The following is a 15,833-nucleotide window of genomic DNA, read 5'->3' as shown; positions in this document are numbered from 1 at the left end:
GATGTAGTACACCACAAAGCGCCGTTTGTTCAAGGGTGTGAGAGGGGCACGAAGTGAACGCGTTGTGGTGTGTACGACGGCAAAGTGTGTTGGGGATGTGTGCCTGAGTGAGACAACCATGACTTGCAAAAATAAGTTTCGGACCTCATCGAAGGGTCACATGATAAGTGTCACGTGACGACAATGACTTGCGAAAGGACAACTTGCATTGCGGTTACATGCTTAGGGTCAGCAATTTATAAGGGATGATACCACAGCATTGAAAGCACTCGTAGCTTTCAACATCAGGTGGCGAGACTGAAGAGCGCCAGGTTTCCGCTCTTCGTCTTGATGTCGGTGAGCGAGAGTTCGCTTAAACGTGCCAGAAGAGGTCAGGATGGTGCCCCTGAACAAGAACCAAAAGAAAAACGGAAGTACGCAGTGGCGCCTTAGGTTCATAGAATGAAGCATCGTTTGAAAAAAGCAGGGTCACGATGCGGAGTGCAAGTAGCGTTTTCCGTTGCGAGGAAGCTCGGCCAGATCTGCACATGGGCCCATAAAAGGGCTGAGTCACAAACCAATACAAGCTGTAGCGTCCGGCGCCAGTTTTGATATGTAACATGTGCCATTGGCGTAGTATGCAGCATTCCGCTGACATAAGCCAAACGGTCAGGTACCTCAAAAGCGATTACAGGAGCATTTCCGTTGCTTCCAAAGTAGGCCTTTCAGAAACTTAGCCGAACATTGCTCAGTTAAGCGAACAGGTCCACCCACACAACGCTGGTCCAGAGGCAAGGCTACGTTTCGTAACTAGTTTCTAGCAGCAGAATTTTACTATGACTTGTACATTATCAATGTTCCAGAATTTCTGTTCTTACTCACGCCACGTGATTATTTTTTCCGGCCGGTCAGCGCGGGTGGGCTAGTTTCAGTCCATCTTTATGTGCGGCAGATTGTTACCCGCTTTATGTTTTGGCAGGAATTCCCGCCCGATACTTCGACAATTTTTGCAGAAAAGTTTAGTTATTGCTTTGCCTACACTGATTGCCCCCTCAAACTTTTCTGACCGTCCTTGTTTATATGCATGATGTATATTTTTTTTTATCTCGCAGTCCGTTTTTCAGCAGAGATATTATTTCCGTGGCGCGAAGATATGTCTACAGAGATTTAAATTTGATGCTTTTCTGTCCGCCTATTTAACGCTCATTGAACTTTTATTTACTAAGGTACAGTGTCCATATGCGGCCGCGAAAAATGTTACTTTCATCGTTCACTTAGACTCTTCGATAAATTACATACGCAAATGTTGCCTGTGAAGGCCTCAATTCAGAAACATTTATTAATCATTAATTTATTATTTATTTAGAGATAGTGCTGTCTCTGGTGAGAGACATTGATATAGTGGTTACAAATACAAAGAAGAACCGGGTATTATTGCTTAATATGAAAATGCAATGGACTGGCAAACTCTTCAGCAAGAAAACTTCGCAAGGGACCTACAAGGTTGTTCCAGATTTCAGTTGACATGGGAAAAAAATTTAAACTCCTTTATGTTTATGTTGCGAGCAGTTCATGTCAATAGAACATAAATTCAGTGTAATAAATACCATGTTCAATAAACAAAGCGGTGACGATGAACTACTCAAATGCTGTGCTAGATAAGGTGATCTATTCCCGCTGGCTTTGGTTCGAAACCTACTGATGTATGAATTTGAAGTACGAAATGTTATTTTTCTTTCTTTTCTGATGATGTAGGTACTGCCGTTGACGTCATGGTGTTTCAGGTTAATTTCTCGTGGCCGGAAGGCCTGATTTTCTGACTGATGAGACATATAATGATTTCGCGTAAATAGCCCAATAAGACTCTATGGCAGCGAGCGGGATTCAAATCTGCGGAGGCGAGAACAGATCGGCTTCTCCGGACACTGCATCAGACCACTACGTCATCGTTGCTTTTGTTATACCAACAAATTTAAAGATTGCCTACTCAAGAACCGCCAGTCAACCTGTTACTGACGTAAAGAAGCTGAAGTTCTCTTTCTATAAGGTTTCAATATACGTAAGCCAGCGAGGAGCAGGATCCTCATGTTTTATTATTTAAATATATCTTGCAATTGTTTCTTTCAAATACTGCTGCTTTAAAATGCCTTAAACTACCGTTGGTCAAGATCTGCGTGATGCACCGCGCCCCTACTGCTGTATACTGGGTATGCTTCATGTAAGATCGAAAGGAAGACAATCCCAATATTCAGTTCGGAGGTATTTAATACCGAAGGAAAAAACCGGTAAACCCTTTTTGAGAGCTACTCGGAGGATGACTCAGAAAAAAACGAGACCCAGATGTCCAAAAAATCATCAATCGGTCCATCCTTTTCACACAGAAAGCACTGGACTCCCATGGAACAAATAATTGCTTTCCCTACAGCCACATATTGTGGGCTGAGAGCCGCTGTCTAATCGAAAAATAAAGGCTTTGACTGCAGAAGAAATTATCATTTTCTGAACGATTTTTAAAACCTCGATTTCTAAAGTCCTCGACTTTCACTGTACATGCGCGTGTGCAGTGATTTAGAGAAAACCGACTCAGATCTTTTTATGGTTTATGGTTTTATGGTTTATGGGGTTTAAACGTCCCAAAGCGACTAAGGCTATGAGAGACGCCGTAGTGGAGGGCTCCGGAAATTTCGACCACCTGGGGTTCTTTAACGTGCACTGACATCGCACAGTACACGGGCCTCTAGAATTTCTCCTCCAAAGAAATTCTAGCCGCCGCGGCCGGGATCGAACCCGCGTCTTTTGGGTCAGCAGCCGAGCACCATAGCCACTAAGCCACCGCGGCGGCTTCTTTTTATGGGTTCTTGCGAGTGTCTACAAAATTAATCAGAGGAGAAGCATGTACACAACAATTAACAAAACTCTAAAACTTCCTTCAAATATTCATGAATAGCTTCTTCAATTCAGCCTGAACTGATGACAAATTGACGCAAGATTTTGCAGTCTCAACTGAATAACAGCACGTAAAAAGGTGTCTCTAACGTCTCTAAAGAATAGGAAGTGGCTGACTACCTGTCGGGCAAACGAATGGCAAACACCAATACCTCCATAGGAAACCTGGCGAAGTAGGTCGGTTCGGCTTGTGGAGAACCCTACACAAAGACTGCCTTGTCTTGCTACTTCATTTACCTTTCACAGCAGGATTTCGGTGTCCGTTGCCGGGACACCATGAAACTCGAGGTTAAGTTTCCGGCTCTGCCATTTTAATAAACAGATTCACAACAGCGCTACGGAACAAGGACAGAAGGAACACGAAAAACACAGGACGGGCGCTGTCCTTCGTGTTCCTTCTGTCCTTGTTCCGTAGCGCTGTTGTGAATCTGTTTATTAAGCATGAACCAACTAGCCCACACCAGAACCCTGCCATTTTAGCAGGTCAACTTTCTTCAAGATCTCAGACGGATGAAATGTTTTTTCGTTATTTTCAATTTTTTCGGCACGTTTCTTCAGCTCGCCTATTTCTTTGGCATGACGACGCATGAGTGCCAGTATTTTGACTTACTGACTTGACATTAACTGAACTGATTGCTCGATACTTTCAACAGTATCTTTGAGCGTTACCAGACCGTCCACCATTTCATGAAGGGCAATCACGAGAACTGAAAAGTCAGCTTCGGTCTTGGGATTGCTTTCATTAGCACCTCTAGACCGGCCAGGTCTACAAGTAGGGCATCGTCATGCCTTTCTCCAAGCCTCACCCTTTGACTTAAATGCATTCTCAGACACATTGCATTCTCAGTCACTTACGAGGACGCTCTTCTACGTTCTGCAGGTTAACCTGGGCTCCGCCGCGTTACGAACTGGACACGTGTGGCCTGATGACATCTGTGGCTGCGATGGAAATCAACTTCACATCGTCAACGCATCGGACTCGGTGTCGTCATTTGATGACACTGTCCTTCCAGCGACTGCATTCATCCATCGCACCGTGACGTCATCGGAGCTCACGAGTATAAAAGAATCGACACAGGAATTCACCTTCAGTGGGCACGGCGGACCTGGGCCCAACATGTCACTTACGAGGACGCTCTTCTACGTTCTGCAGGTTGGTAGCTATTCTAGCGCCATTCGTAGCGATTGCCGAGGTATCGTGGTCTTGCCGTGCCCCCACCGTTGTCTTGTCTTGGCATATGAATGTTTTATTGCTTGCAAGTTGATCCTTTGTGGCGACATCGAAACGAATCCTGGCCCGACTCAAAAGGAAGTTATTGAACAAATTTTAGACGGCCAGTTGTCTCTTCAAGCCGAAGTCAGTGAAATGAAAGCAGAGCTAGTTAAGACTGTAAATATGGTAAGTGATCTGCAGAGCCTAAGACAAAAAATGGAGAAAAAGCTGAACGAAACATCAACCTTCACCAAGCAGCCTCAGGAAATACAAACAACCTTGAAATCAATTGAGAATGTGATGGGTTTTCAAGCCAAAAAACTGATCGATCTCGAAGATCGAAGCAGACGGTCCAACCTAATCATTCACGGTATTACTGAGGAACCTGACGAAACAGAAGCTACGCTGAAAGATAAAATAATCAAAGAAGTTTTCGAGGACAAGCTTCAAGTCAGTTGCCAATCTATCGGGCGCATTCATAGGTTGGGGCGTCGGAGCGACAAACGCCCTGTTATTCTCTATTTACAGAATTTTGCAGAAAAAAAGACAATAATAGAAAATTTTACAAAGGTGAAAGGCTCAGGAATATCAATTCAGAACGATTATTCGCAATCTACGCTGCTGACACGAAAACTACTTTGGGATAGCGCGAAAGAAGAGAGGAATCAAAAAAAGAAGGTCACCCTTATTCATGACACACTAAAAGTGGATAAAGATATGTTTTTCTGGGATAAATCGCAAAATAAACGCGTTAAGATAGTCTACTCAGATAAGAGAGTAGATCAGCAGGACAAGGCATGACGTGTTATGCAAGATCAGAGGAAACATTTGCGCATAATAAACATTAAATCGCGTAGTTTAGTTAATAAGACAGACTTGCTTGAAATAGCGCTATTACACCATGATCCGCACGTTGCAGTGATTACTGAGACATGGCTTCACAGTGATGTAAATGATGAGGACGTTTTCCCTCCTTCTTACACTGTATTTCGAAAAGACAGGGAATCTAGGGGTGGTGGAGTGGCTATCCTAATAAGAAACAAATTGAAGGTGTTTTGCAAGATGACGTACATGATATCGAATGCCTATGCGTGAAACTCTCCTGTTGGGGACAAAACTTTGTTTTATATGTTCTTTATAGACCCCCTAGTTCTGGAACCGACTTCTTAACTAAACTAGAAAATCATCTTTTACAGTACCAAAACAGCAAAATTTTATTGATCGGCGACTTCAACTTGCCAGGTGTTGATTGGGAACTTCTTGAGTGTCTCGGTGCTTCCACAAAGCAAGCCAATATATTGTTTAAAATAATGCTTACCCACAACCTGACGCAAATAGTTCAGGAACCAACCCGTAAAGTCGGTTCCACGAATTCGTTGTTAGATTTGCTGTTCGTACCTCGAGACATTGTGAATTTCACTGTTTCTGTGGAACAAGGCCTGTCTGACCACCACTTGGTTAGTGCTTCATTTCCCCTGGCACGGCAAACAAAAAAGAAACCCTCATCTTCACGTTACTTTAAAGATTATTCGCGTGCCAATGACGCGTCTGTCATTGAACATCTGGAAACTTGCCTTGTTTATTTCGATGACGCCGACGTCTGCGTACTTTGGGACAGTTTCAAAAAAATCTATTCGTATTGCATCAATACTTTTGTACCAAACAGGCACAAAAAAGAAAGAAATGAAACACCATGGATGACACGCAATATAATTCAAATGAGGCGAAGGGTAAAACGACACAAGAAGAAACGCGCAGATCCTGATGTGCTCAAGGAATTACTGGACAACCTAGCACGTGCGTTACGTGATTCAAAAGATTATTTCTTTAACACATTCCTTCAAAATTTTATAAAAACCGAGCCAAGTAAGTTTTGGAATTATATTAGTGAAAAAAAAAGAAAGCAGTCACACAAATTTTGGTGGACAACACTACGGTATGCGATTCAAAGGCTATTGCTCAGCATTTTAATAGTTATTTTCGAAGTGTATTTTCTGCCCCGAGCACATGTACCGAGAATAGCCGAGTGCATTATCCCGCCGAAGTGAATTTTATTACTTACCCTGGTGTCTTTTCCATGTTGCTGACCCTAAAAACCAAAACATCATGTGGCCCTGACAACATTCCAAACGCATTTCTGCGACGCTATGCCGAAACTCTGGCTAAATTTCTTGTCATAATTTCTCGCGCTTCAGTGTCAATAGGTAAAATACCCGATGACTGGAGGACAGCCCGGATTGTTCCCGTTTATAAAAAAGGATACCGTCTTCTCTTGCTGAACAACCGTCCCATATCATTGACGTCCCCATGCTGTAAGCTATTAGAACATATAGTTGCACACTGTATGAATGAATTTTTAGAAAAAAATCGCGTACTAACAACCTTCCAGCACGGGTTCAGAAAAGGATTCTCGACGGTAACACAGCTAATTATAGTAATAAATTCATTTGCTTCCTGTATAGATAATAAAGGCCAGATCGATGCAATATTTCTGGATTTTAGCAAGGCATTTGATAAAGTTCCTCATGATAAACTATATTTAAAATGAAAGAAATTGGCATTCCTGATATTTTAGTGACATGGATTACCGCATACTTAAAAGACCGCAAACAATTTGTTGAAGTGGGTGGACGACGTTCGGGCTCTCTTCCAGTTTCATCCGGTGTTCCCCAAGGAAGTGTCTTAGGCCCTCTGCTTTTTCTTTTGTATGTGAATGATATTGTTCAAGTTGTTAACCCACCAGTGCATATTCGATTGTTCGCTGACGATTGCGTTCTATACCGAGAAGTTACAAATAAGGAAGATCAATGTGACCTGGACAGAGCTTTGAACAATGTTTTCGAATGGTGCGACCGATGGGGCATGATTCTGAATGCTGATAAATGTGTTTATATGCCGATAACCCGAAAAACCGTACGTCATAGCCACACATATAAATTAGGCTCTCTCCCTCTTAAACAAGTATCCAACTACAAATACCTAGGAGTAACCATAAGTAGCAACCTATCGTGGAACTTGCACATAAACAATAGCTGCTCAGCTGCATTTCAAAAACTGTGTTGCTTAAGGCATGAACTAAAAAATGCTCCTTCTAACATTAAGCTACTTTGTTATTCTTCAATAATTAGACCTAAACTGGAATATGCATGCATAGTGTAGGACCCGTATAATAAATTTAACGTAAAAAATCTGGAAAAAATACAGAGAAGAGCCGTCAGGTTTATTTTTAATAAATATGCAAGGACTGACTCCCCAACCGCTTTAATGGAGATTAATAAAATTGAACTACTTGAACATCGGAGAAGAAAGCTTAGGTTAGAATTTATTTCTCTCTTATTACATAACAAACTTGGTTTGGATCCCTCATCATACTTAACGCCGGCACCAACTAGACAAACTCGTCAACACCATCCCACTTCTCTAACCCCTATATTCGCTAGAACAGACACTTACAAGTTTTCGTTATTTGCACGCACAGTAACAGATTGGAATCAGATAGTTAACTCATTGTCTCATGAGTTTTAACCAATTATTGCTGTATTGTGTTGTTCTTTTTTTTGAACTGTTGCGTTGTTTGCCGTTTGATTGACTTGTTCGCCCACCCTGCTTGGACTCAGTGTCCGCAGTATTTTTTAAATAAATAAATAAATAAATAAATAAATTAGAACAACTTCCAAGGTGATATTTGAAAACCGCATTCCGCGCAAAGTAATCTTTCACTGTCCGTGCATTGCTCATTACAGCACGATCACGTATCCTTCTCAGAAGGAGGCATAGTAATGAATAGCAACACAAGAAGCCGAAACAGCGTGGCAGCGGCTCTAAATAGAACCTACTATTTGCAAAAAAAAAGCAACAAAACAAAGACCAACCTGCAAAAGCGCAGAATTTGCGGATTAAACGGTGCTCGTGGCGCTGGGACGCTGCCACTGCTGCCAAAAAGTTCCACTGTGTCTGTGCTTCCCTTTTTGTAGTGCGACACTTTCAATAGCGCTGATATCGTTGTTCACTTCACATGCGCGGGTAGGGTTTCCAGGCACTTGTTGCAGCCTTGTGGTCTTCTGGCGGTGGAAGTGGCTATCACGGGCTATCTTGTGCCGATGCGCAACTACAAAAAGTGCAGAGTGTGCAGGTTAAGCGGTGCTCAAGGCGCTGACACACTGCCACTGCTGCCATTTCCAGTCGCTGTTCACAAGAGGTAGTCACAGGCTTGTACTGGGAACAGTTCGGGATAAGAGTTAATGGGATAAGAGTTCGGGATAAGAGTTAATACCTAAGTAATTTGCGATTCGCTGATGCCATTGCCTTAGTAAGTCTGCCAGGGATCAATTGCAAAGCATGATGACAGGCAGGCAGAGCAGAACGGTGGTTCTAAAAATTAATATGCAGAAAACCAAGGTAATGTTCAACAGTCTCGTAAGTTACCGGCAGCTTAAAAGGTTAGCAAAAATCTGTAAGCGGTAAGGGAGTATGTGTACTTAGGGTTGGTATTGACCGCACATCTATATCATGAGAGGTCAACAGCTAGAAGAATAAGGACGGGGTGGGAAGCCGCCGCGGTGGCTCAGTGCTTATGGTGCTCGGCTGCTGACCCGAAAGACGCGAGTTCGGTCCCGGCCTCGGCGGTTGAATTTCTTTAGAGGAGAAATTCTAGAGACCCGTGTACTGTGCGATGTCAGTGCACGTTAAAGAACCCCAGGTGGTCGAAATTTCCGGAGCCCTCCACTACGGCGTCTCTCATAGCCTTAGTCGCTTTGGGACGTTAAACCTCATAAACCAAACCTAAGGACGGGGTGGAGCGCAAGTGGCCGATTCTTCCAGATCATGAATGGCAGTTTATCAATATCCCACAAGAGAAAAGTATGCAACAGTTGTATCTGACCGGTACTCACCTAAAGGGCTGAAACACGGAGGCTATCGAAAAGGGCTCAATTTAAACTGAGAGGAGGGCGGTAGAGTGTGTCAGAGAACAAATGCTGATTGATGACATCCAAGTGGAAATCAAGAAGAAGTGTGCTTTGACAGGACATGTAATGCGAATGAAAATAACTGATGATGATGAGAAAGCACGTCGTAATTTGGGACGCTAGACCTTACATACACCATGTCATGCCTGCTTGGCAATGAACTTAAAACCCTCACAACGTTTCAGAAGGGTGCGCAGCGCGCTGATGTTAACAGCAATAGTGTATCGTCAAGTGGCACCCGCATGCAGTGCAGCACGGTTCGGAACGTGGAGGGGGCGGGGATCAGTTACTTTTGTCTTCGACAGTTAGCTATTAAAACTGTAAGACCATGACTGGACAGTTCGCTTGGTGGCTAGAACATATAACTAGATTTTGGCCTGGCAGCTCTGCCTAGAGCGCCAGCGCCCCAAAACATGGTCAGTGGGGCCCATGAGTTTCATGTCTACGACAGGGCGTGCATTAAGTGCACTTCCTTTCCAAGGAATGTTGGGATTTCCCACCTGTGGGGCTCACGTTACCAGCTGAACGCGCACTGAAGTTTTTGCTGTTATTGTTTTACAAATTCTGATCACCTGCGACCATGCTTGAGTAGCTTGAGATTCACAGTCAGGTATACCCCTCACAAGCATAATATGAACATGCTTATCTCAGTCGATTATACAGCAGTGCTTGTTAGAGTTGTGGAGTCTCAGCATGGCACAATAGTAGCCTTGTTCGAAAAACCGCAACAGAACTAAATACCATTAGCAATGCAGAAAGTTGGGCGAGTTGGTAATACATGTTGAACTTAGCAAAGCGCAATAAAAAGACAGGGACAAGAAGGACAAGAAACACAGGCTCCTACGTGCTTCTTCTTCTTGTCCCTGTCTTTTTATTGCGCTTTGCTAAGTTCAATAAATACCATTAGGCAGTCAAGTTCGACGAAGCGTCAATCCCTCGTGCATAGCGTTTTATAGCAGCAAAGGATTCTTGCCACGCGAGCTTCTGTGCGGCCTTCTACTGAAACTCTCTACCCAGAACGTTCGTCCCATGACATCGACTGACCTCCAAAACCGGCTTTTGGCACTGACAGATCTGCGAAGCTAAGTTGTCAGCAATGCTGGAAAAACAGAGGAGTAGCGAAAAACCATCCACGACCTTACTCACACCAGCGTGCCAGTGAGCCGGTGAATATTTATGGCTGGCAAGACCAGATCCTGCCATTCTGTTGAAAATCTGAGGCTGATATACTGTCACTGCCAGCAGACCAACGTCACTCGCGACATCCGACTGATTGAACAAATTACAAGCGTCTGCACCTGAAACTCGGGTACATCGTGTCAGCCAAATAAAGCAGTATCAGCCACCATCATTTGACCCTGTTTTCACCAAGATTCCAAGAGTCTTTTTCTGACATTTCTCACAACGCTATGTGAGCACGACACCTGCTTCTGACCCTCTTGGAGGCACTGGGGATCACTGTGCCCTAGATTTCGGCGTGCCCATTGAACAAATGATCACCCACCGGTGTGGCTCAGTGCCCGGCTGCTGACTCGAGAGACGCGCGTTCGATCCCTACCGGAGCGGTCGTATTTCTATGCAAACAGAATGCCACAGGCTTGTCTATTCCGAGATTTCAGTGCAAATTAAAGGACTCCAGGTTGTGGAAATTATTCGGAGACCTCCACTGCAGTGAACCTCATAGCGTGAGGTCTTTTGGACGTCAAACTCCATTAAACCTAAAACTTAAACCTAAGAACGGAACATCGCTGATCCGCCGTGAAGCACTTTTGAGATGTATGTAGAAAACCAGCGAAAAGGACGCATTCACAAGGAGGAGAAGTACACAGGACAACGCTGGAAACACAACTGAAAATTCTTTACTTGGTGGATCGCCAACATCAGAACAGGGCGCACATGCGCGAGAGCACCACAAACGCTATCAAAACAGCAAACACAAAACTGATTAAGCGAGCGAGGATTGCATGTGGTAAGCTATGTCCCATTCATGAAAGTGTACTATTTTGCCGTGAACCTAACAGAGCTGTCGCTAACGCATTCAGTTCCTAACTGCTTGATTTGAAAAGCTTCTAAGATTTCTCGTTCTATCTGTGTTTTGCCGCGGCCTTTGATTTTGACATTATGGTACAGAGGGGTGCAGTCTTTGTAGTGGTTGCAATGTCTTGGAAGATTTGCTGTGTTGCCTGGTTGCAGCGAAGTGCGGTGCTGCCTTATACGGTCGTTGACGCATTGACCCGTTTGACCTATGTAGGCCTTGCCACAGGACAGTGGGAGCGAGTAAACAACATCGGTTGTGCATTTGGTGAACATGCTCTGGTGTTTAACATTACATTTCTTTTTTGTGCTAATTCTTGAGATACGTGAACAAAGCGACGACAGTTTGGTGGGCGCAGAAAAGACTACCTTAACACCGTATTTCATGGCTACCTTTTTAACGTTATGTGAGACTTTATGCAGGTATGGCATTACAGCAGGTCTGGATTCTTCACTAGGCGTTTCATCTCTTTTGTACTGTGACTTAAATTTACTGGCCAAGGTCTCAGCAATAGAAACGAGGACGTCCTCAGGGTAGCCCGCTGACCTCAAGCGGTCAAGTTGCGCTAAGAAACTCTTTTTAATCATCATCATCATTATTCATCACTTATTTACACTTAAGGGCCCCTGGGGGCATTACATAAGGGGGGGGGGGAGGGGCGAACAGTAATCAAGTCACAAAGAACAAAGTTGGAACATAAACTTAGACACATGTAGATACAGCTGTGAATACTTCAAAAGAAAAACAAGCGAGTAAGTAGGTAAACACAAGAAAAAGAAAGAAAAAAAAGAAAAGAAAAAGAAAAAGGGCCTTCAACAGGAATCACTTGGGGAATAATACAATTAACATCTGTTTAAATTTTAGGGACTTGACTTCATTCACAACACTGTCTGGAAGGACATTCCACTCGGCTATGGCAGCTGGCAAGAACGAGGAATTGAACGCATTGGTTGAACCATGAATGCGTTGAATACTACGGCAATTAAACAAACGTCGCGATGATCTTAAAGGGGGCAAAATTAGGCTCTCATGCAGTTGGGGAAAATTATAATAAAGTTTATGAAATAGACAGAGCCTTGCTATCTTACGACGGGATGCCAAGGAAGGTAAACCAACGGAGGATTTGATATTAGTAACACTCGGCCAAGAATCATAATTTGATGTTATAAACCGAGCAGCTCGATTTTGAATGACCTCTAACATATGTGCTAAATACTCTTGATGGGGATTCGAAATGCTCGATGCATATTCAAGTTTAGTGCGGATGAAAGTTTCGTATGCGATTAGTCTAACCTTAGGGGGAAAAATGTGAGCGATCGTCTGATGAATCCTAGTGATTTAGAAACGCTAGCAGCCAGGGACGTAATGTGCTTCGACCAGTTAAGATCACTTGTTATTTCTATGCCGAGGTATCTGTAAGATTCAACTTCAGAGAGCGCGATATTGTGAGTACAAGACCTGCGCAGAGCATTACCGAGGCAAAGGTTGGCAATGCCTCTCTTCACAAGTTTGGATTGTGAGGAGGAGTAGGGCAGCAGGCTTTTCTTGGTCCGTGGAGAGTAGCTCCAGCAAACATGGCTTTCTTCAGAGAAGGTGAGAGCCAAATCTAAAAACCTAATTGAGTCATCAAGGGGCACTTCATGAGTAAAACTCAAGTAAGGACAGGTATCGGTAAAGAAGGTCAAAATGTCATTTGCGGCCGCTTCGACACTGTCACGGGAAGTTAGTTTCAAGAACATTAAGAAATCGTCTACATACCTACACACTTTCACTACTCGATCGTCAATAAGCGTGTCATGCAACAAATTTTCAAAATGAGATAAAAATATGTGGCACAAAATAGGAGCTACACACGAGCCAATGACAACGCCCTGCTTCTGTATGTACCTGCAGTTTTCATGTTCTACCACAGTGGAAGAAAGGTAGCAAGTCAAAAGTTCCAAAAAGGAATTCACCGATATGCCCGAGCTGTTCTGGAAGGCCACTGTACCTCGGTTTTCGATGAGATCCCGCACAGTAACTAACAAGCCCTTTTGGGGAACTGAATAAAAGAGGTCTTCGATGTCCACGGAAAAGGCGGAATTGGCACTCACACTAGTGGCGGATAAGTAGTCCACGACGTCCATCGAGGTCCGAGCTCTAAAGGGGTCGTCTGGTGCCAAGGGGTCCAAGGATCGTTTCAAAAATGTAGTGTGCGTGAGCATGCAATTTTGAGAGTGCGTGAGTATGTGCACAATTGCAACTGTGAGCAACTGCATGTGCCTTCATCCCAAGAGAACATCTGCTTTTCGGGTGGGGTGGGATGCGAACCGAACTTCTCCTGCTCTTGCAGCAAGCGAAAAATCGTAATATGGCGCCGGCGAACATGCGGAGAATAGAACTACATTGCAAACAGGCCAGCAAAAGCATGCGATGTTTTTTTAACTCGAAACACATTCAATCAATTCGCATAATTAACCCCATTTCACTCACAAAAGCGAAATACGTTATCATCAACGGGTTTGTAAGAATTTAGCTTTAGTTCTCTCTAGTATAAAAAAAAATGTGCGCTTGCTGAACAATAATACACTACATTTCTCAAGTTATTAGAGGACCCATTCGGGATCTTAAAATTTTGTTACAATATTTGCTCCAGCGTAACTAATGCAAATTATTCCTCATTCCTATGCATTTTCGACAATAATGGGCATTGCTATCCTCTGTGAGATGCTTTCACTTGGGCGGAAACGGAGATGGCGCCCTCCGTATTAAATTGCCCCCAAGGTATGGTGAGCGAAACATGGAACTATAAAAGTGGCCCTAATAACGCAGAGCTGAATGAAGAAGCTGAATGAAAAAAAAATTCACTGAATGAAGAGTATGGTGCGGTAGAGTCAGTGACTCCCAGATTGTTATTAGTGTCCGTTTCTTTTTTCATCTTTTGAGTGATAAGCGTAGACCAGTCATACTTCTTTGACTGCAATGAAAAGATTCTTCAGAAGAGCGTGCTGTCGGGCAAGTTGGCTTTGCATTACATAAACGAAGTGGGCGCAAAACTTAGACAAGGACCGAGAAGAAACTCATACGACGAGTGACAAGCTCTAGTCAGTCGTCGTATGTGTTTCTTCTCGGTCCTTGTCTTAGTTTTGCGCTTCACTACATTTATATCATGAAAAGATTCTTATTATGCAAAATTGTTCGAATCCCAAAGAATCGAACATTTCGATTTGCCATAGGTTTTGTAAAGCCACACTAGAAAAACGCGCCAATCTTTGGAAGCATGGTAAGCAGTTCAGATCCCAGGGCAACAATATGTCTCTTGACTACGGTTGGCTTCGCGTGGATAATGACGTCCACAGTCAGATGACGTAACAGAACTCGAAATCGGTAAAATTACGCCAGTCTAGCACAGCTACAGCGGCTTCATGATGCGCAGCCAGATCATTCCGTTTTTCTTTACTAAATGTAGGAAGACAACGGAATGCATATTGCAACCGCGCAAAACCGCGTCTTGTCCTGTGCTTTCCTCTCTTCGTCCTAAATGTAGGAAGCCTTGCCGGCAAAGCAAGTCAGTTTCAAGACTTTTCTTCACGATTCTCATATCCTGGAAATTACTGAAAAATAGCTGTCATCTTAAATTACAGACTCTCAAAGTGTTCCCTCTTCCCATAAGATAGTGCAGCGAGACTGCGATGGGCGAGGTGGTCTAGTGGCAGTTATAGTAAAAAAGAGAATTTAAATGCGCTTTAGCACATAATATTGCAGGTCATGAAAGTATTTTGAGCAAAATTTGAAGCAAAATCAGTTATCGCGACTTTCCCCCTCTTCTCGACATCGTTTGCAGGCTCCCCAAAAGCCCGGTATCTTACATCGAAAAACTGGCTGGCCATTTCGAGGGCTTGATAAGATATAATCAAAAATTAGTTCTCGCTGGTTATTTAAACTTGCCCGGCATTAACTGTATCTCTTTAGAGATCGCAGGATTGCATCATGCGGAAAGTGCAAGCCTCCATCTTGATGAAACATCTTTCACTATCTAACATAGCTCGTTACTGTACCTACATGTATCACTTACACAACCGCTGCAACCCTTGATCTTGTATTTGTTAAAAACTTCTCTGGATGCTGCAATCTGTTTTTTGCAGATGGCGTTGCTGATCACCGTCAGTCTCTATGACTTTAGACGTGCATGACAGCAAAGTACCGCCGTCAGTCAAAACAAATCATGATATTTCGGCTGCAGATGAATCTGTTATTTGCTTGTTGCATTTTAATTATTCTCATGTCGAACATCGAGGAGGCGCCTCATACTTTTAGAACAGGCTCGAGGTCATGGTCACAGAATGCATGAACAAATTGCTCCCTGTCCGAGAGAAAATCGTCAGGCATCACAATCCTTTGAACAACCGTGATACAGTTAATTTAAAACAGCGTTTAGCACGGAAGCCAAAACTGAATTGTAGCAATGCTGATCTACGGCCTCTCAAAGAGCTAGCTTTCAAACTATAAAATGCCCGCGAAAGCCTCTAGGAAATAACCCTTGCCTCTTTCATGAAAGATTCACGTGACAAATTTAATATATATTCAAATCTTAACAACATTGCTTAACAACAGACAATCGCACAAACTTCAAACTTGGCATATCTCCCACTGCTAATGCATTTGATTCTTGTTCTAACATGCCGAATTTCGTTATAAGCCGTGGAAGCATACT

The sequence above is a fragment of the Amblyomma mixtum genome, chromosome 4 (assembly GCF_055824585.1).
Source record: "Amblyomma mixtum isolate Tamu chromosome 4, ASM5582458v1, whole genome shotgun sequence".
NCBI lineage: Eukaryota > Metazoa > Arthropoda > Arachnida > Ixodida > Ixodidae > Amblyomma > Amblyomma mixtum.
This window is presented reverse-complemented; position numbering follows the sequence as displayed.